The sequence below is a fragment of the Dendrobates tinctorius genome, unplaced genomic scaffold (assembly GCF_039654945.1).
Source record: "Dendrobates tinctorius isolate UK_male_01 unplaced genomic scaffold, ASM3965494v1 ptg000103l, whole genome shotgun sequence".
In the NCBI taxonomy this organism is placed as follows: Eukaryota; Metazoa; Chordata; class Amphibia; order Anura; family Dendrobatidae; genus Dendrobates; species Dendrobates tinctorius.
In genome coordinates, this window is record NW_027361771.1 from 11,438,781 (window position 1) to 11,460,797 (window position 22,017).

Genomic DNA, 22,017 nt, shown 5'->3' on the forward strand with positions numbered 1-22,017 from the left:
CAGACTGACAGTGAAAAAGGCCCTGAAGACGCTAGGCTTCAAAAAGACTATGTCAGTACTCAGGAATATTCTGAAGACAGAGCAACCGGCAAAAGGAGATTCAGCTCACCCCAGCAGGGAATGGCAGAATCCAGAAAAGCAAGGCAAACAAAAACAAAACACAAATGCTAAAAGGCAAAGCAGAAAACTTAGCTTTAGAGGAGCAGGAATCAGACTGGTCTCCTAGAAGTCCACAGAGAAATCACCCGCAGGGCAGAAGGGCGTCGGCAGCCTTATATCCAGTCCGTGACTCCACTCAGCCAGTCATCATCATTAGGCTCAGGTGCCTGATAATCAGGCTCATTACCTTCCTTTACCAGAATAGGGAGTTCACCAGACCTCAGTGACGAAGGGGAAAATGAACTCACAACAGGGTTCACCCATGCTAACGCCTCCACCTCTAAGTGTGAAACAATAAAGGCAATTTGGGCGCGCTCAGTGGGATAGTGCTGCGGCAAAAGCTCAAAATGTAACCGGCATTGATTCAGAAATCCTCGACAAAACTTAGGGTCCCCGCTATATCGGGGTGGCTTGCCGAGGCGCGGCATCGGGTGTGGGGCCGAGGACTGGGCAGAAACGGATTGTATGGCCGACAAACGAGACTCCATGGATTTCAAAAAGACCATAATCCTGGTCTGACTCTCCCGTAGGAACACCAGTTCCTTTTGGATGGAGGTGGTCGCACCAGCGGGGTCCATGGCCTGATTATACTGTGATGACTCCTGGAGTGGACCCTCTGGGTCGTGACACCAACCCTCCCAGGGCGAGCTGACCTAGTGAAGACCACCCCATATACAGGGAGTGTCAGGGGCAAGCCCCAGGGGGTGAGGCACCACGACTGCTGGCACCAGGCGGCCGGCTCACAGGAGACACGAGTGGGTGAGTGTGTCTGCAGGAACATGTAAAGTGTGGACACGGGAACACGTGGTATACAGAGACTTCGTTCGTCCGGGTGTGAGTGAAGCAGGATGCGTGCAAGGAGCACATCAGAGCACTGAGTCAGGCAGCAGGTGTGCCAGGAGGTGTAACAGAGTACAGGAGCAGGGTGTGTGCCAGAGGGCACAACTGAGCATAAGACAGAGCGCAGGATTGGTATGTGTGCCAGGAGGCACAAGTGAGTATGAGACAAAGCACAGGGTCCGAGTGTGTGCCCGGAGGCACAACTGAGTATAAGACAGAGCACGGAATCAGAGTGTGTGCCAGGAGGCACAACTGAGTATAAGACAGAGCACGGAATCAGCGTGTGTGCCAGGATGCACAACAGAGGATGAGACAGAGTACAGGGTAAGAGCGTGTGCCAGGAGGCACAACCGAGTGTGAGACAGAGTACAGTGTCAGAGCATGTGCCAGGAGGCACAACCGAGTACGAGACAGAACACAGGACCAGAGCGTGTGCCAGGAGCCACAACCAAGTACAAAGCAGAGTGCAGATTCAGAGCGTGTGCCAAGAGGCACAACAGAGTGCAAGGCAGGGGACCTGAATACAGCGCACAGCCAGTCAGCGACACGGCAGACCAAGCCAGGAAGCACAACAATAATCAGGCACCTCCCCTAGGGGGAGGTCGTCTGATATAGCACATGACTAGTACTGGTTCCGGGTCAGGATCTAGCCAGAAAGCACATGACCACTACAGGTTCCGGGTCAGGTCCTCCATTACCATAGAGAGGACCGAGCCCTATACAGCACTGACAGGAGCGCGCAAGCACAAACGTGACATGTAGGAGGAGACCCGGGGACGAGAGCTGCGCGTGCGCACCCGACGGACCCCCGGAGTGACCGCAGCTCCAGAAGAGATGACGTCGGGACCGAGGTCCCGCCCCCAGGTGAGCACGACGTGACAATATTGGAACATGATCATAGGATTTTCAAACATTTTCTTGCAAATAGTCAACAGGATCGCAAAAAAATGTGCTGAAAAAAAAAAGATGCAAATTTACTGCCAAAGATTTGAGAAGAATCAAACGTGAAGCGACCAGGAACCCATTATCCTTCGGTGCTGTCATGTTCCAGAAGGTAACCTCCCTGGAGGGCCCAGAAGTACAAAGTATTCAGGGCTCAGAGACATGGCCAAGATAGACAGGCTGAAACCCAACCGCCACTGAACAAGACACAGAGGGTAAACCATCAAAACTGGGCCAAGAAATATCTGAAGATGGATTTTTCAAAGATTTTATGGACTGATGAGATGAGTGACCCTTGATGGACCAGATGACCAGATGGATTGTCTGTGTCTGGATCAGTAATGGGCACAGATCTCCACTTGAACTCAGTGTCCAGCAAGTTGGACCTTTTTGGGTGGAAGATGAACTCAATGTCAACTCCCAAACCTACTGCCAGTTTCAGAAAACACTTTCTCCAAGCAGTAGTACAGAAGAAAGTCTGCATCCTTCAAGGAAATCATGATTTTTATGCAAGACAATGCTCCATCGCATGCATTGAAGTCTCCAATGCTTGGTTGTCAGTATAGGCCTTAAAGATGAAAGAATAATGACATGGCCCATTCCGCACTTGACCGAAACTCTATTGAGATCCTGAGGGCCCTTCTTAACCCCTTCACCCCCAAGGGTGGTTTGCACGTTCATGACCGGGCCAATTTTTACAATTCTGACCACTGTCCCCTTTATGAGGTAATAACTCTGAAACGCTTCCATGGATCCCGGTGATTCTGACAATTGTTTTCTCATGACATACTGTACTTCATGATAGTGGTAACATTTCATTCAGATAACTTACGTTTATTTGTGAAAAAGACGGAAATTTGGCAAAAATTTTGAAAATTTCGCAATTTTCCAACTTTGAATTTTATGCCCTTAAATCACAGAGATACGGCACACAAAAACTTAATAAGTAACATTTCCCACATGTTTACTTTACATCAGCACAATTTTGGAACCAAAATTGTTTTTTGTTAGGAAGTTATAAGGGTTAAAAGTTGACCAGCGATTTCTCATTTTTACAACACCATTTTATTTTTACGGACCACATCACATTTGAAGCCACTTTGAGGGGTCTATATGATAGAAAATACCCAAAAGTGACACAATTCTAAAAACTGCACCCCTCAAGGTGCTCAAAACCACATTCAAGAAGATTATTAACCCTTCAGGTGCTTCACAGGAATTTTTTGAATATTTAAAAAAAAAAATGAACATTTAACTTTTTTTCACAAAAAAAAATAGTTCAGGATCAATTTTTTTTATTTTACCAAGTGTAAAAGGAGAAATTGGACTGGAAAAGTTATTGTGCAATTTGTCCTGAGTACGCTGATACCTGATTAGTGGGGGGAACCACTGTTTCGGAGCATGGCAGAGTTCAGAAGGGAAGGAGCGCTGTTTGACTTTTTCAATGCAAAATTGGCTGGAATTCTGATCGGACGCCATGTCACGTTTGGAGAGCCCCTGATGTACCTAAACAGTGGAAACCCCCTACAAGTGACCCCATTTTGGAAACTAGACCCCCCAAGGAACTTATCTAGATATGTGGTGAGAACTTTGAACCCACAAGGGCTTCACAGAAGTTTATAACGTACAGCGGTACAATTGAAAAATCATATTTTTTCCACAAAAATGATCTTTTCACCCCCAATTTTTATTTTCCCAAGGGTAACAGGACCCTAAAAGTTATTGTGCAATTTGTCCTGAGTATGCTGATACCCCATATGTGGGGGTAAACCACTATTTGGGTGCATGGCAGAGATCGGAAGGGAAGTAGCGCCATTTGACTTTTTTGGCTGGAATTGAGATCAGACACCATGTCGCGTTTGGAAAGCCCCTGATGTACCTAAACAGTGCAATCCCCCCACAAGTGACCCCATTTTGGAAACTAGACCCCCTAAGGAATTTATCTAGATGTGTGTTGAGCACTTTGAACTCCCCCAGTGCTTCATAGAAGTTTATAACGGCCGGGCGTGAAAATAAAAAAATCGTATTTTTTCCACAAACATGATCATTTAGTCCCCTTTTTTTATTTTCACAAGGGTACCAGGAGAAAATGGACCCCAAAAGTTGTTGTCCAATTTGTCGTGAGTATACTGATACCCCATATGTGGGAGAAAACTACTGTATGGGCACACGTCGGGGCTCGGAAGGGAAGTAGTGACGTTTTTGAATGCAGACTTTGATGGAATGGTCTGCGGGTGTCATGTTGCCTTTGGAGAGCCCCTGATGTACCATTTTGGAAACTAGACCCCCTAAGGAACTTATCTAGATGTGTGGTGAGCACTTTGAACCCCCAAGGGCTTCACAAAAGTTTATAACACCCGGGCGTGAAAATAAAAAAATCATATTTTTTTCCCACAAAAATGATATTTTTGCCCCCAATTTTTTATTTTCCTAAGGGCAACATAGAATCATAGAATCATAGAATCATAGAATCGTAGAGTTGGAAGGGACCTCCTGGGACATCTGGTCCAACCCCCTGCTCAAAGCAGGATTCACTAAATCATCCCAGTCAGATGTCTGTCCAGCCTCTGTTTGAAGACTTCCATTGAAGGAGAACTCACCACTTCTCGTGGCAGCTTGTTCCACTCATTGATCACTCTAACTGTCAAAAAGTTTTTTCTAATATCTAATCTGTGTCTCCTCCCATTCAGTTTCATCCCATTGCTTATAGTCTTTCCTTGTGCAAATGAGAATAAAGTTGATCCTTCTACAATGTGACAGCCCTTTAGATATTTGTAGACAGCAATTAAGTCTCCTCTCAGTCTTCTCTTTTGCAAACTAAACATTCCAAAATCCTGCAACCTTTCCTCATAAGACAGGGTTTGCAGACCCGTCACCATTCTGGTCGCTCTTTTCTGAACTTGCTCCAGTTTGTTGATGTCTTTTTTAAAATGTGGTGCCCAAAACTGGACACAATATTCCAGAAAAGGTCTGACCAAAGAGGAGTAGAGGGAAATAATGACTTCACGTGAGCTAGACTGTATGCTTCTGTTAATACATCCTAGAATTGCATTTGCCTTTTTTGCTGCTGCATCACACTGTTGACTCATATTCAGTCTGTGATCTATTAGTATACCCAAGTCTTTTTCACATGTGCTGTTGCTTAGCCCTATTCCTCCCATTCTGTATATGCGTTTTTCATTTTTATTGCCCAGATGTAGTACTTTGCATTTCTCCCAAAAGAGAAATAGGACCCCAAAAGTTGTTTTGCAAATTGTTCTGAGTAGGCTGATACCCCATATGTGGGGGTAAAACACTGTTTGGGCGCATGGCAGAGCTTGGAAGGGAAGGAGCACCATTTGACTTTTTCAACGCAGAATTGGCTGGAATTGAGATCAGATGCCATGTTGCGTTTGGAGAGCACATGATGTGCCCAAACAGTGGAAACCCCCCAATTCTAACTCCAACCCTAACCCCAACACACCCCTAACCCTAATCTCAGCCCTAACCCTAGCCCTAGCCCTAACCCTAGCCCTAACCCTAGCCCTAACCCTAGCCCTAGCCCTAACTCTAACCCTAATGGGAAAATGGAAATAAATACATTTTTTTAATTTTATTATTTTTCCCTAACTAAGGGGGTGATAACGGGGGGGTTTGATTTGCTATTTATAGCTGTTTTTATTTTTGGCAACTGTCACACACTAAAAGACGCTTTTTATTGTAAAAATAGCTTTTGCATCACCACATATTGAGAGCTATAATTTTTCCGTATTCTGACCCACTGAGTCATGTGAGGTCTTATTTTTTGCGGGACGAGTTGACGTTTTTATTGGTATCATGTTTGGGCATGTGACATTTTTTGATCGCTTTTTATTCCGATTTTTGGGACGCAGAATGAACAAAAACCAGCGTTTCATGAATTTCTTTTGGGGGGTGCGCTTACACTGTTCCGCGTGTGGTAAAATTGATAAAGCGGTTTTATTCTTCAGGTCAGTACGGTTACAGTGATACCTCATTTATGTCTTTTTTTATGTTTTGGCACTTTTATGGAATAAAAACAATTTTATATAAAAAATAATTATTTTTGCATCGCTTTATTCTGCGAGCTATAACTTTTTTATTTTTCTCTGATGATGCTGTGTGGTGGCTCGTTTTTTGCGGGACAAGATGTCGTTTTCAATGGTACCATGGATATTTATATGTGTCTTTTTGATCGCACGTTATTGCACTTTTTGTTCGGCGGTATGATAATAAATCATTATTTTTTGCTTCGCTTTTTATTTTTATTTTCTAAGGGGTTCGCTAAAGGGGTTAACTAATGGGATAGTTTTATAGGGCAGGTCATTACGAACGTGGTGATACCAAATATGTGTACTTTTATTGTTTTGGTTTTTTTTATTTCCAAAAAATGAAATTATTAGGGAATTTTTTTTTTTTTTATTTATTTAGCGATTTTTTTTAAATTATTTTTAAACTTTTTTTTTTAACTTTATTAGGTTGTCCCAGGGGGGACATCACTGTCCTGTGACAGATCGCTGATCTGTCACATCACAGATCACTGTGACAGATCAGCAATCTGTCACAGGCAGTGTGCAGGTTTCCTCCTTGCCTGCGCTTTGCAGGCACTGAGGAAGCCAGCTCCCTGCAGGCCCCCGAAGGTCCCCGTCGCCATCTTGGATCCGGGGACCTGCAGGGAAAGAGCCCCCCGCAGCAGCGCTGCACATCGCGCTGCTGCAGGGGGCTCAGGGAAGCACGGAGGGAGCCCCCTCCCTGCCGATGCTTCCCTTTAACCCCCGGTAAACCGCGATCGTGTTTGATCGCGGTGTGCAAGGGGTTAACATGTCGGGGGTGGTCCGTGACCGCCCCTGACACATAGTGCCGGGTGTCAGCTGTGATAATCAGCTGACACTCGGCCGCGATCAGCGGCGCTCACCACGTGGACGCCGCTGATCGCGCTAGACGTACTATCCCGTCCATGGGCATAGGGGCCCGGGTCCCATGGACGAGATAGTACGTCTGATGTCAGATAGGGGTTAAACAGAGATTTATGGTGAAAGAAAACAGTACACCTCTCTGAACAGTGTCTGGGAGGCTGTAGTTTGTGCAGCCTAAAAAGCTGATCGTCATAGATTAAGAATGTCACAGACTCCATGGATGGAAAGCTTACGACAGTTACTAAAAATAAGGGGGGCTATATTGGTCACTGATATTTTTTTGTAAAGTCGGTAATGTATTTTCATACATTTTGAGGTGTTTAGTTAGAATTCCCAGATAAAAATAAACAGTTGAGAAAATTTACATTTTTCATTTAAATGCATAATTTTGCACACTAATAGCTGCCCTATAATTCTGCACACATAGATATTATCTTAAAAAAACAAACCTCTATTTTACATTCTTAAATATTCAGCTTTCAGGTTTATTAACCTTCTGGACTGAGCGACAGCACTGTAGTTGTTCAATAATAATCAAAATTACAAATTGCCTAACAATTGTGCACACAGCTTATCTCTGGAACTGTATGGCAGATTAAAAAGAAACCCCAAAGAGCAAAATATTTTGGAGCTTTAAAACAACTGCAAATACTGGCTTCTAGCCCCAAGAGCACTTAAAAAGTCCATATTTAAGGAACCATTTGACAGATTTAACATTAAAAAAACCCAGAAAACTTGAGAGCAACGGGATTAAAATGGGGGAATCCTACAGTAAGGTGGGACTGTGAGGGGCATCATACTGTGATGGGATGAACTGTGAAGGTTGCATAATGTGGAGTGGATCACTGTGCGAGCATTATATGGGGAAGTCAGTGTTGGGTCTTCACATTATGTGGGGCATCATACTGTAAGGGGATTACTGTGCAAGCATTATACTGTGGGGTTTCAGTGTGAGGGCATCAAACTATGGGGTGTAATGTGGGGTCATCATACTGTCCTGCTGTGTATGTGAATGGTAGAGAGGGGCAAATTGTTTGAGTAAATTCACTGCAGGGTATCATACTGTGTGGGGGAGATTTTTGGGGATATCATACTGTATGGAGGCTGTGAAAGGGGTATTGTAGTGAGTGAGAACATTATGAGCCACTATGTGAGGGAAAAAAAGGACAAGAAATAGGAAAAACCCAATGTGGCTAAACAAAGAAGAGGGGCAATAAACAGTAAAAAGAAAGCATTTAAACTACTAAAACAGGATGGCACTGTTTGAAGCTCTAAAAAACTATAGGGAGAAAAATAATTCATCAAAAAAACTAATTAAAGCTGCCAAAAAGGAAACAGAGAAGCACATTGCTAAGGAGAGTAAAACTAATCCCAAACTGTTCTTCAACTATATCAATAGTAAAAAAATCAATAGGAAAATGTAGGCCCCCTAAAAAATTGTGGAAAATGAAATGCTAGGTTAAATGCCGAGAAACAGAAAACCCTATATTAAGGGTCACCAATCTAACCCAAGAAGAGGAGCAAAACCGGCTAAATGAAATTAAAATAGATAAATCTCCAGGTCTGGATGACATACACCCACGAGCACTAAAAGAACTAAGTAATGTAATAGACAAGCCATTATTTCTTATATTTAGGGACTCTATAGCAACGGGGTCTGTTCCACAAGACTGGCTCATTGCAAATGTGGTACCAATATTCAAAAAGGGCTCTAAAAGTGAACCTGGAAATTATAGGCCAGTAAGTCTAACCTCTATTGTTGGTAAAATATTTGAAGGGTTTCTGAGGGATGATATTCTGGATTATCTCAATAAGAATAACTCTTTAACTCCATATCAGCATGGGTTTATGAGGAATCGCTCTGTCAAACCAATCTAATCAGCTTTTATGAAGAGGTAAGTTATAGACTGGACCAAGGTGAGTCATTGGACGTGGAATATCTTGATTTTTCCAAAGCATTTGATACATTGACACACAAAATGAGAATGCTGGGTCTAGGGGAAAATGTGTGTAAATAAGTAAGTAACTGGCTTAGTGATAGAAAGCAGAGGGTGGTTAAATGGTATATTCTCTAACTGGGTCGCTGTGACCAGCGGGGTACTGCAGGGGTCGGTGTTGGGACCTATTCTCTTCAACATATTTATTAACGATCTTGTAGAAGGTTTACACAGTAAAATATTGATATTTACAGATGATTCAAAACTATGTAAAGCAGTTAATACAAGAGGTTATAGTATTCTGCTAAAGATGGATCTGGAGAAGTTGGAAACTTGGACTGAAAGGTGGCAGATGCAGTTTATCAATGATAAATGTAAGGTTATACACATGGGAAGAAGGAATCAATATCACCATTACACACTGAACGGTAAACCACTGGGTAAATCTGACATGGAGAAGGACTTTGGGATCCTAGTTAATAATAAACTTACCTGGAGCAGCCAGTGCCAGGCAGCAGCTGCCAAGGCAAACAGGATCATAGGGTGCATTAAAAGAAGTCTGGATACACATGATGAGAGCATTATACTGCCTCTGTACAAATCCCTAGTTAGACCGCACATGTAGAACCGTGTACAGTTTTGGCCATCGGTGGTAAGGAAGGATATAATGGAACTAGAGCGAGTATAAAGGGGAGGGGGAACTACAATACCCAGAGAGATTAGCAAAATTAGGATTTAGTCTAGAAAAAAGACGACCGAGGGGCGATCTAATAACCATATATAAGTATATAAGAGGACAATATAAATATCTCTCAGAGCATCTGTTTATACCAAGGAAGGTGATAGTCACAAGGGGGCATTCTCTGCATCTGGAGGAGAGAAGGTTTTCCACCAACATAGAGAGGATTCTTTACTGTTAGGGCAGTGAGAATCTGGATTTCCTTGCCTGAGGAGGTAGTGATGGCAAACTCAGTCGAGGGGTTCAAGAGAGGCCTGGATGTCATCCTGGAGCGTAACAGTATTGTATACTACAGTTATTAGGTTCTTTAGAAGGACGTAGATCTGGGGATTTATTCTGATGGAATATAGGCTGAACTGGATGGATAAATGTCTTTTTTCAGCCTTGCTAACTATGTTACAATACATACCCCTCTCCCTATGTTTAAAAATTGCCAAGTATGATTTTCTGTAACTACTAGAGTTGAGCGACTTTTGGGTTTTAGGGTCGAGTTTCGTTTCATGAAACCCGACATTTCCAAAAGTCGGGTCGAGCTAAATCGGCCGACTATAGGGAAAAGTCAGGGGTCCGACCAAAACACGAAACCCAATGTAAGTCAATGGGGAATTAAAGTCGGCAGTGAGAGGAGGACAGGAAACACACCTACAGTGCCCATTTGAATGCCAAAAGCATCAATTCTTATTACTTAAGCTTGTCAACCTTAATTTACTTCATAATACTAGTTACGCACTGAAAAATGGGGGTTATTTGGCTACAGTTGTGGGGGGGTAGGGCTGGCTCCAGGTTTTCGTGGGCCCAGGGCCAAAGAGCGCCCCTTTAACACATACCACAACTCATGATGCTCCGATACGGCAGAGAAATAGCAGTATAGTACAATGAAAAATACTTCACTTCTTACATCTCATGACTGATATCCATTTTAAATTCTCCAATACCTCCAAAAACGGACAGTATATAACTCCATACAGTATTATGGCCAGCGCTTAGTGCGCTATACAGAGTAATGAGGCCCATATATTTCTCCATATGGAATCATTGATCCCATATAATATTTCAAACCGTATATGATGAGCTCCACATAATGCTATAGTATATGTTGGTCCCAATGGATGAAGCTCCACTGTCTTATGGGCCCAAATAATGCTCCATATATAATGGGCCCCATTTCTACTGCTCTAGTGTATAATGTGCCCTGTAAATGCTGCTCCAGTGTCTGATGTCCACCTTTGGAATGCTCCAGTGTATGGTGGGCCCCATATATCATTCACCAGAGTATAGTGCCCCCCAAAAATTGCTGTCCCAACATTGAAAACAATTACATAAGTCTCCTTGCTAGGGAATCCCAGCACTACTCTGAACTCCTTGTCCTCCCCATCTTCCATCTCACTGCACTTGGCTGTTTAGGCCCTCCCACCGGCAGAGACACTTTTGCGTACTATGCGGTGCCCTGTGCCAGTGCCATCGCCCATGAGTATGCCCCCCCACCTGCTCAAGGAACCTGCACTTTCATCAGGTTCCTTGAGCAGTGTTCCTTGAGCACTTTTCCTCAGTGCACTTGTGGCGTCCCCAAGAGTACGGTCGCCACTGTGGCATTACCTTCCTCCTAGGGAGTGTGTTGTCAAGCTTGGGAGCAACGAAGGATCTCTCTAGCAGTGAAATCAACACACAACACATTTCCCACTCCAGGCTAGTAGGGAGACCTCTGAACCTGACTGCTGAGGAGCTGCTCTCTGTGGTCGGGAGGAGGTAAGTTAGGGCACTCTGTGCAGGGAAGGGGAAGTGTGTGGACGTGAGAAGGGGAGCTGGAGGATGAGCAGAGATAAGGCTCACTCCTAGCTGGAGCGCATAGTCCCGATTCCGGTCTCCGAGTTTGTAGGGACACTGACGTTCCTGCAGCAGAAACCGGGGGAAGTAGCAGCTATAAATGCTCTGTACCCAACTAAGGCTCGGAGGCCCCAGCATCGACGTGTGGGAGCCAGAAGGAAAAGGCTACAGCTGTCTGCCATACAAGTAAAGTCTGAGGAACATCTGTTAGACAGGAGGTGCTTCAGTGAACCACGGTCCTGTGAGTGCTTCCCCCACAAGCGCTAGAAAGGAGACGTTCAGGAAGGTACATGTTGGCGGAGTGTTGGAAGGGAGCTTTCCATTTTGGTCCCGGAGGTTGGCTGAGGTCCTGACCCGGAGGACACAGCACGGAGGCAGGCATCTGCGTAACCTGCAGACTGTGAGTAAAGCTTTGGAACTGCATGCTCTGGTGTCCTACAGTTATTCCAGCACCGCTACATCTGGGTACCAGCACCTACACCACCTGTGCCTTTCCCCCATCACTACACCTACACTTCCCTGGGACTCCAGCTCCACCTGTGGGGAGCTTCACCATCTTTGCTGCACAACACCATCAGTCCCAGAGGATCTGCATGCAGCGTCGGCCTAACATCTATGTTGCCGAACACCAAAGGTGGCGTCAAACTATCTATATAAACTCTTTACCATTATACCACGCCATTTACATGGGCGCCCAGGGCCACCGTCCGGGTCACCGCTGCTGTGACACATCCCACTGACACCGGTCCGGTACCGAGTACCCCACAGCCCTGGGAGGGCAACCCATATACCGACTGCTGATCGGGCGACGTTATTCCCACGAACCTCCAAACAGCGTCCATGAAGGCAAAGTTTTTGGTTTCCGGGGGCAGTATGATTGCAAAGCTGAACCTTAAAGGAATGTCCAAAAGGGCACCACCAGGAGTCGAGCCTGTGGCTTAATTGGACTCCACCCGGGAAACCACAACCATGCCACCTAAAGAAAAGATGCACACTTTGAAAGCTTTGTCGATTCTGTGTGTGGTGTGGTATGTGTGTTTGTAGTTGTGCTAGCGATTTCTCAGCTTTATTCCGTTAACAACCGAGACTCAGGCATGCCCCCGCAGTACGCGTCAAGCTTACTAGAGGGATAAGCGAGGCTCTGGCACGTGAGATCGAGCAATAACAGGTCTAGCATTCCCGTACATGTCCAGGGCTGCATACACGCTACACTGAAAGGACCAGCTTTTGTCGCTTACAGGTGCAGATAACCTGCTGAACTCCATTAGTGATGGGGATCTGGGATTCAGATTATTCCCCGCGAACGATGATTTCCTAGTAAGTTCAGGTCAACCGCAATTCCGGAGTTAGGCCTAACCGTCATTCCTGAAAAAATTACGTGTCCAAACCACAGGTGCTGTAGTTGCTTAACAGCTCGGCAGCCGTTCTCAGGCCCAGTATGGATTCAACAACATTGTAGAAAGTTGATGAAGGGTACAGTTTCACCGGATAACACGTATATACAGTGGGGAAAAAAAGTATTTAGTCAGTCAGCAATAGTGCAAGTTCCACCACTTAAAAAGATGAGAGGCGTCTGTAATTTACATCATAGGTAGACCTCAACTATGGGAGACAAACTGGGAAAAAAAAATCCAGAAAATCACATTGTCTGTTTTTTTTTCATTTTATTTGCATATTATGGTGGAAAATAAGTATTTGGTCAGAAACAAAATTTCATCTCAATACTTTGTGATATATCCTTTGTTGGCAATGACAGAGGTCAAACGTTTTCTGTAAGTCTTCACAAGGTTGCCACACACTGTTGTTGGTATGTTGGCCCATTCCTCCATGCAGATCTCCTCTAGAGCAGTGATGTTTTTGGCTTTTCGCTTGGCAACACGGACTTTCAACTCCCTCCAAAGGTTTTCTATAGGGTTGAGATCTGGAGACTGGCTAGACCACTCCAGGACCTTGAAATGCTTCTTACGAAGCCACTCCTTCGTTGCCCTGGTGGTGTGCTTTGGATCATTGTCATGTTGAAAGACCCAGCCACGTTTCATCTTCAATGCCCTTGCTGATGGAAGGAGGTTTGCACTCAAAATCTCACGATACATGGCCCCATTCATTCTTTCATGTACCCGGATCAGTCGTCCTGGCCCCTTTGCAGAGAAACAGCCCCAAAGCATGATGTTTCCACAACCATGCTTTACAGTAGGTATGGTGTTTGATGGATGCAACTCAGTATTCTTTTTCCTCCAAACACGACAAGTTGTGTTTCTACCAAACAGTTCCAGTTTGGTTTCATCAGACCATAGGACATTCTCCCAAAACTCCTCTGGATCATCCAAATGCTCTCTAGCAAGCTTCAGACGGGCCCGGACATGTACAGGCTTAAGCAGTGGGACACGTCTGGCACTGCAGGATCTGAGTCCATGGTGGCGTAGTGTGTTACTTATGGTAGGCCTTGTTACATTGGTCCCAGCTCTCTGCAGTTCATTCACTATGTCCCCCCGCGTGGTTCTGGGATTTTTGCTCACCGTTCTTGTGATCATTCTGACCCCACGGGGTGGGATTTTGCGTGGAGCACCAGATCGAGGGAGATTATCAGTGGTCTTGTATGTCTTCCATTTTCTAATTATTGCTCCCACAGTTGATTTCTTCACTCCAAGCTGGTTGGCTATTGCAGATTCAGTCTTCCCAGCCTGGTGCAGGGCTACAATTTTGTTTCTGGTGTCCTTTGACAGCTCTTTGGTCTTCACCATAGTGGAGTTTGGAGTCAGACTGTTTGAGGGTGTGCACAGGTGTCTTTTTATACTGATAACAAGTTTAAACAGGTGCCATTACTACAGGTAATGAGTGGAGGAAAGAGGAGACTCTTAAAGAAGAAGTTACAGGTCTGTGAGAGCCAGAAATCTTGATTGCTTGTTTCTGACCAAATACTTATTTTCCACCATAATATGCAAATAAAATGAAAAAAAACAGACAATGTGATTTTCTGGATTTTTTTTTCTCAGTTTGTCTCCCATAGTTGAGGTCTACCTATGATGTAAATTACAGACGCCTCTCATCTTTTTAAGTGGTGGAACTTGCACTATTGCTGACTGACTAAATACTTTTTTTCCCCACTGTATGTAGCCTAGTTTACACATTAAAAATATATGTCTATAGATCAGGAGGCAGACTCAGATGTTCTCAGGCCCAGTATGGATTTAACCAGATTGTACAAAGTTGAGAAAGGGTACTTTATCACTGGATAGCAGGTATATATAGCATAGTTTAAACATGTAAAATCTCTGTGTTCTCAGTATGGATTACACAGCAATCTAAAAAGTGGAAAAAAGGAAATGCATTTGAGGCGTACACAATTATATACTTTTGGTGTTATTTTTAAATCTTCATATATATTTCTGTCTCAGTAATACAGTCCAGCCTCTCCGCAATAGGAAATGAGATGCATACAATTACTGACATAAAGGCTAGTGATTGCAGAAATCTAGGAATTACTATTCACGGGAAAAACTTCCGTCACAATTCTCATAGGCGATGCTGACCCTCAATTAATTTGTGTGTTGAGACAGTGAAAACATTTTTTTGTGAATAAAGTCTTGCTGTATCGCACTTCCGTTGATTCCATCACTGTTACTTATCTCAATCAAATTTTTATCACAGGGAGCGATGTAAACATGGTGCTCACTGGCTATCATGATCTGTCACGTAACTTTGGACTGCAAAAGACAGAAGCCACAGGCCGTAGGCGATTCTATTTGATTGGCATGAGAGGGCACATTTTAAAATGTGCTCCGGAATGTCAAACGTTTGTGAGTAGGAAAACTGTGAAAGCTGATGATAAACCACCACTGCATGTCATTGTGAGTCGACGTCCATAAGAAATGGAAGCCATTGATCATCTGGAGCTAGAGCCCGGCCAGCAGGACAGGGCATAGCTACATCTTAACCATCATCTTTCAGTTCAATCAATTTGTAGTGGCACTCCCAGTGAAGGATTTGACAGCCCAGACTACACAGCGGAGGAGCAGGGAGAGGTAAACATTGCAAATGCTGGGGCCCTGCCCAAGCAAGGGGGGCATACTCGTGGGCGTCGGTACTGGCACTGGGCCCCTCATAGTACGGCGGTGTGTCTGACGGCGGGTGTGCACCACCACCGTCAGAGACACTTGATTGCACTATGAGGGACCCTGTGCCAGTGCCCGCGCCCAAGAGTCGGCCTACTCACCTGTCCAGGGCAACGGCACTCGCACGGTTTCGTGCGCTAGGTGGTGACCCCGGCCATGGGGGGGGCAGCCCAGTTAGGGCGGTTTACAAAGTGGCATATGTTGATGTGGGACATTCAGCTGCTGCAAAAGGCAAAATAGGTCAAGTTTGCGGAATAGGAGGAGGACCAAAGCAAGCCATTTTTCTGGCAACCTATGTGTCATCAAGGGAAGGTGGGACAATATCCTTGGAAACCCATGCATGCTTCATTTTAATGAAGGTTAGATCATCCACATTTTGGGTTGACAGACGGGTCCTTTTTTCTGTCAGGATTGATCCAGCTGCACTGAAGACTCTTTCCGATAGCACACTTGCAGCTGGGCAAGCGAGCTCCTGTAGGGCATATTGTGCCAATTCAGGCCAGGTGTCCAGTTTAGCGGCCCAATAGTCAAAGGGGAATGACCTGTGCGGGAGAACATCGATATGGGAGGAAAAGTAGTTTGTAACCATAGTTGACAACTGCTGTCTCCTGTCACTTTCCATCGATGCAGTATTACCAGTTGTGTGAGCGGTACTTGAAAAATCAGTCCACAACATTGTCATGAAACCCCTGTCTCCAACGCCACTTCTGCTGTGTGCACCACGAACACCTCTGCCAAGCTGCCCTGGCCCGTACGGCTCGTGTGAGAACCATCACCACTGCTGTGTGCTGGGAATGCCTCAACCAACCGGTTTACCAGAGTTGCTTGTTTATTAGCCAATATTAGGTCAAGGTTCTCCTGTGGCATGATGTTTTGTAATTTGCCTTTATAGCGTGGATCCAGGATGCTGGCCAACCAGTAGTCGTCATCGTTCATCATTTTGGCAATGCGGGGGTCCCTTTTTAGGATCTGCAAGGCATAATCTGACATGTGGGCCAATGTTCCCGGTGTCAATGATACACTGCGAGTGCTGGTTGGAGGAGCACTTTCTGGCAAATCCACATCCCTCCAGTCACGCACAAACCCTGTACCAGACCTTGCCACGCCAACATTTTCACTTGCCCCACGAGATGCATCCTCCTCCCCTAAGTAATCATCCCCATCATCATCCTCCTCCTCCTCTTCTTCCTCCACCTCGTCCAGGAGAGGTCCCTGAGCAGACAATGGCTGAATGTCATCAAGGATTCCCTCCTCCTCTTCCTCCTCATCAACATTGGCTGCAGACGCCTGCTCCTTAAGGTGCGTCAAAGTTTGCATGAGCAGACGCATAAGTGGGATGCTCATGCTTAGAATGGCGTCGTCTGCGCTTACCAGCCGTGTGTATTCCTCAAAACACTGAAGGACTTTACAGAGGTCTTTCAGCTTCGGCCACTGCACACCTGTCAACTCCATGTCTGCTCTCAAAGTGCCTGGCCGTGTATCCTCCCACAAATGCATTATGGCCTGCCTCTGTTCGCACAGCCGCTCAACCATGTGCAGGTTGGCGTTCCACCTTGTTGCAATGTCGATAATGAGGCGGTGGTTGGGAAGGTGGAGCAATCGCTGCAGCTTCTGCATACGAATGGAGTGTACAGGCGACCGGCGGATGTGCGCGCACATTCTTCGTACCTTCTGGAGCAGGGCTGTTAACTCCGGAAAATTGTTGAGGAAGCACTGCACCACCAGGTTCAAGGTGTGAGCCAAGCAAGGTATGTGGCTGAGTTTTGAAAGGGCTATGGCTGCCACAAAATTACGGGCGTTATCACTAACTACCTTGCCTGCCTCAAGATGTATACTGCCCAGCCATGACTCAGTTTGTCGTTGAAAGTACTCAGCCAGCATCTCCGCGGTGTGTCTGTCGCCCAAACACATCATCTGCAACACAGCCTGCTCACGCTTTCCACTAGCTGCTCGATAGGGGGACACCTCGTGTGCAACAGTGGCAGCTGCAGATGGAGTGCTCGTACGACTGCGCTCTGTGGACGAGCTTTCGCTTCTGTAGGAGGAGGAGGGTCGAACGGCTACAGCCAACTGTTTCCTATACTGTGGGCTAGGCAGCACTGTCCCACCACCACAGTCCCCTGTGGACCCTGCATCCACCACATTAACCCAGTGCGCAGTGATGGACACGTAACGGCCCTGGCCATGCCGACTGGACCATGCATCTGTTGTGAGGTGCACCTTTCCACTCACTGACTGCTTGAGTGCATGGACAATGCGGTCTTTCACATGATGGTGGAGGGCTGGGATGGCTTTGCGAGAGAAGAAGTGGCGACTGGGTAGGTCATAGCGTGGTACTGCATAGGCCATGAGTTCGCGGAAAGCTGCGCTTTCCACCAACCGATAGGGCATCATCTCTAGCGAGATTAGTTTGGCAATGTGGGCGTTCAAACCCAGTGTACGTGGATGAGAGACTGAGTACTTTCTTGACCTACTCATAGTGTCTGGGAGGGTGAGCTGGACTTGAGAGCTGCATATGGTGGAACTAGCGGTGGACAGGGCGGACTGAGAGAGAGGTGATGTGATGATGGTGATGGAGTTGGTGTTCTTTCTGATGGCCTAGATTCAGTCTTTCGTTGATATGACAGTGGGATTCCCTGACTGCTTTGGCCTTGCAACGACACCTCAACATTTGCTGCTGTGCTAACCGGTGGGCTTACAGTGGGGGAAACAATGTAGCGTTGCTGACTACCTTCTTTGTGATCAGTTGCACATGTGGTACTTGAGGTTTGGTGTTGTGTCCACGCTTGCAAGTGCATGCTGGTTAAATGTCTAAGCATGCAACTGGTTTTCAAATTTTTCAGATTTTTCCCTCGGCTAAAGGTCTTTGCGCACCTCTTACAGATAACCTTGGCCTGATCATGAGGATTTTGTTCAAAAAAGTGCCACACTGCACTCTTCCTACTTTGGAAGACATTTTGCGGCCTAGCACGCTGTGCTATTTTGACCGTCTGGACAAGCTGTCCAGCAACTCTTTTGATTTTTGGAACCTGTCTTTGGAGTGCTCCGGGCCTGCCAGATAACAGCTGTTGCGATGTCGATGTCTGCTGTGGATGCTCCTCCTCCTCATCTGAGCTATTGGAAGCAGCACCCTCTTCCCCCAATGGATGCCAATCTGGGTCAACAACTGGGTCATCCATCACCTCCTCTTCAATGTCATGTGCACCTTCCTCTGTGTCACCGTGTATGGTGGTATAGTATGCGGGAAGGGGCACCTGAGTCTCATCAGGGTCAGAATCTGGCTCATTACACTGCGAGGACAATGTAGTGCTCTGAGTGAATGTACCAGCAGAATCATCTATCAGTGGCTGTGCATCAGTGCACTCCATGTCAGATTCATCTTGGCCTGGGTAATTCACCATTTCACTTGATAACCCAGGCATGGTATGTGAAAACAGCTCCATCGAGTAATCAGTTGTATGGCCTGCGTCATCCTTCAATCTTGGTTGGGGTGAAGGATACAAGGAAAGGTGTGGTTCATGAACATGAGCCTCCAATGATGACTCAGTGCTTTTATTTTTTACAACTTCAGAAGAGGAGGCGATAGAGCTGGAGGCTGAGTCAGAAATGCAAGCTAAAACTTTTTTCTGAAGCTCTGGCTTTAAAAGCGGTTTGCCAACTCCTAGAAAACTAAGCCTTCGAGGCCTTGTGGAGCCAGACGATGACGCAGGATCAACACCTCCTGCATTCAGTCCTATTTTGCTTTTGCCACTACCATCAGATCCACCACCAACACCATCATTACCAGCTGGCAACCCCCGCCCAATTCCACGGCCTCTTCCACCAGCCTTTCTCATTTTTGGTAAAAATGTACACAAAATCCCACAAACTATATAGTAATGTAAAACAAGGTACAAGGTGTATATAGGACAGGGGAGATGTAGAATTTCTGAACACACTTGTGGACACTGTTGGATTGTGTGAGGCCCAGTGAATATCACACCGCTATGTCACAGTCTCAATGTCGCAGGTGTGAAAAATGTCACTATAGGACAGGGGAGATGTAGAATTTCTGAACACACTTGTGGACACTGTTGGATTGTGTGAGGCCCAGTGAATATCACACCGCTATGTCACAGGCTCAATGTCGTAGGTGTGAAAAATGTCACTATAGGACAGGGGAGATGTAGAATTTCTGAACACACTTGTGGACACTGTTGGATTGTGTGAGACCCAGTGAATATCACACCGCTATGTCACAGGCAGAAATTGACTAGTGTATGACAAACTACAAGGTGTATATAGAATTGGGCAGAATAGGAATCTCCCTAGAGTGTAGGTCTGTAAGAACGGAACAAGTCCTCGACTTATCCTTACAGAGTCACACACAGATAGCTTCACTGTGGCCGTGATAACAGCCGTTACACGGTACTGAGAAAGGAGCGTGCACGTACACCGCTGTCCGGTGTCCATAAAATTGTCAAGCTCCGTGTTTTTTAAGTATACGGACTGACACATGCTGTCTCTCTATAGTTTTGAATGTGATCAAACAGCAAATATACTTAACTGTTTGAAAACCAGACAAAACTAGAAGGTGGAGGTCTGTAAGAACGGAACATGTCCTCGACTTATCCTTACAGAGTCACACACAGATAGCTTCACTGTGGCCGTGATAACAGCCGTTACACGGTACTGAGAGAAGAGCGTGCACGTACACCGCTGTCCGGTGTCTGTAAAATTGTCAAGCTCCGTGTTTTTTAAGTATACGGACTGACACACGCTGTCTCTCTATAGTTTTGAATGTGATCAAACAGCAAATATACTTAACTGTTTGAAAACCAGACAAAACTAGAAGGTGGAGGTCTATAAGAATGGAACAGGTCCTCGACTTATCCTTACAGAGTCACACACAGATAGCTTCACTGTGGCCGTGATAACAGCCGTTACACGGTACTGTGTGAGGAGCGTACACCGCTGTATGGTGTGAAAAAATGCACGCTCAGTGCCTCACCAGGACAAAAAAAAAATTTGGATCGCTTTTAAAAAAGCAGTTTGCAGAGCAGTGGGAAAACAGCAATGCAGCTATCAGGAAGCCTAATAAGGCAGCCTAACAACCAACACAGCTGATCCAGCAAAATATAGCCTCCACTTGCACTGCACACACAGTGACTGGTGTGTTGTACAGGCAAAATCGCTAGCAGCAGAAGCTGTTACCCCAACACTATATACACCTGGTATCTTCTGATACAGTACCCTTTCTCAGCTTTTTATATTCTTGTCTAATCCATACTGAGCCTGAGAGCATCTGTGTGTGACTCCTGAAATATATACGGAGATTTAAATTACCCCAACACTATATACATCTGGTATCTTCTGATACAGTGCCATATATCTTCTGGTATTTTTGGTACATTTTCCCAAACATGAGGAAGTATGGTGGAAGAGGCCGTGAACGTGGGGCCAGGTGGTACTGATGGTGGTGGTGGTGCATCTGCTGGTAGTGCCAAAAGCACAATAGCACCTAAGGCAGAAGGTGTTGAGCCTGCGTCATCATCTGGCTCAAGAAGGCCTGGAAGGCTCCCTTTTCTGGGAGTAGGTAAACGGCTTTTAAAGCCGGAGCATCAGGAACAAGTTTTGGCTTACATTGCTGAAACAGCCTCCAGCTCTATCGCCTCCTCTTCTTAAGTTTCAAAAAATGAAAGCACTGAGTCGTCAGTGCAGGCTTCTGGTAAGGAACAACACCTTTCCTTGTGTCCTTCACCCCCACCAAAAGTGAAGGATGCGGCAGGCCACACTTCAGATTACTCCATGGAGCTCTTTTCACATACCATGCCTGGGTTATCAAGTCAAATCCTGAATTCCCCAGTCCAAGATGAATCTGACATGGAGTGCACTGATGCACAGCCACTGCTAGATGATTCTGCTGGTACTTTGACCCAGAGAACTACATTGCCTTCGCAGTCTACTGAGCCAGAATCTAACCCTGATGAAACTCAGCTGCCCCTTACTGCATACTATACCACCTTACACGGTGACATAGAGGAAGCTGCAGATGAAATTGAAGAGGAGGTGATTGATGACCCAGTTGTTGACCCGGATTGGCATCCATTGGGGGAAGAGGGTGCCGCTGGCAATAGCTCAGAAGAGGAGAAGGATCCGCAGCAGGCATCGACATCACAGCAGCAGTTATCTGGCAGGCCTGTAGCTGTACAAAAACGTGGAAAAAAAACTAAAAGAGTTGCTGGACAGCTTGGCCAGACAGTCAAATTAGCACAGTGTTGTGAGTTCATTTTCCCCTTCACCGTCGATGTCTGATGAACTCCCTCTTCTTGTGAAGGAAGGTAGTGAGGCTGATTACCAAATACCTGATCTGGTAGATGATGACTGGGTAACAGGAACTTCTGACTGGATATAAGACAGCCGACGCCCTTCTGAGTCGCTGGTGATTTCTCTGCTAGATTCTTGGAGACCAGTCTGACTCCTGCTTCCCAAAGATAAGTTTTTGCTCTGCTATTGAACTTATTAGTTTTTTTTGTTTACCTTGTTTTTTGGAGTTCAGCCATCCCCGGTCG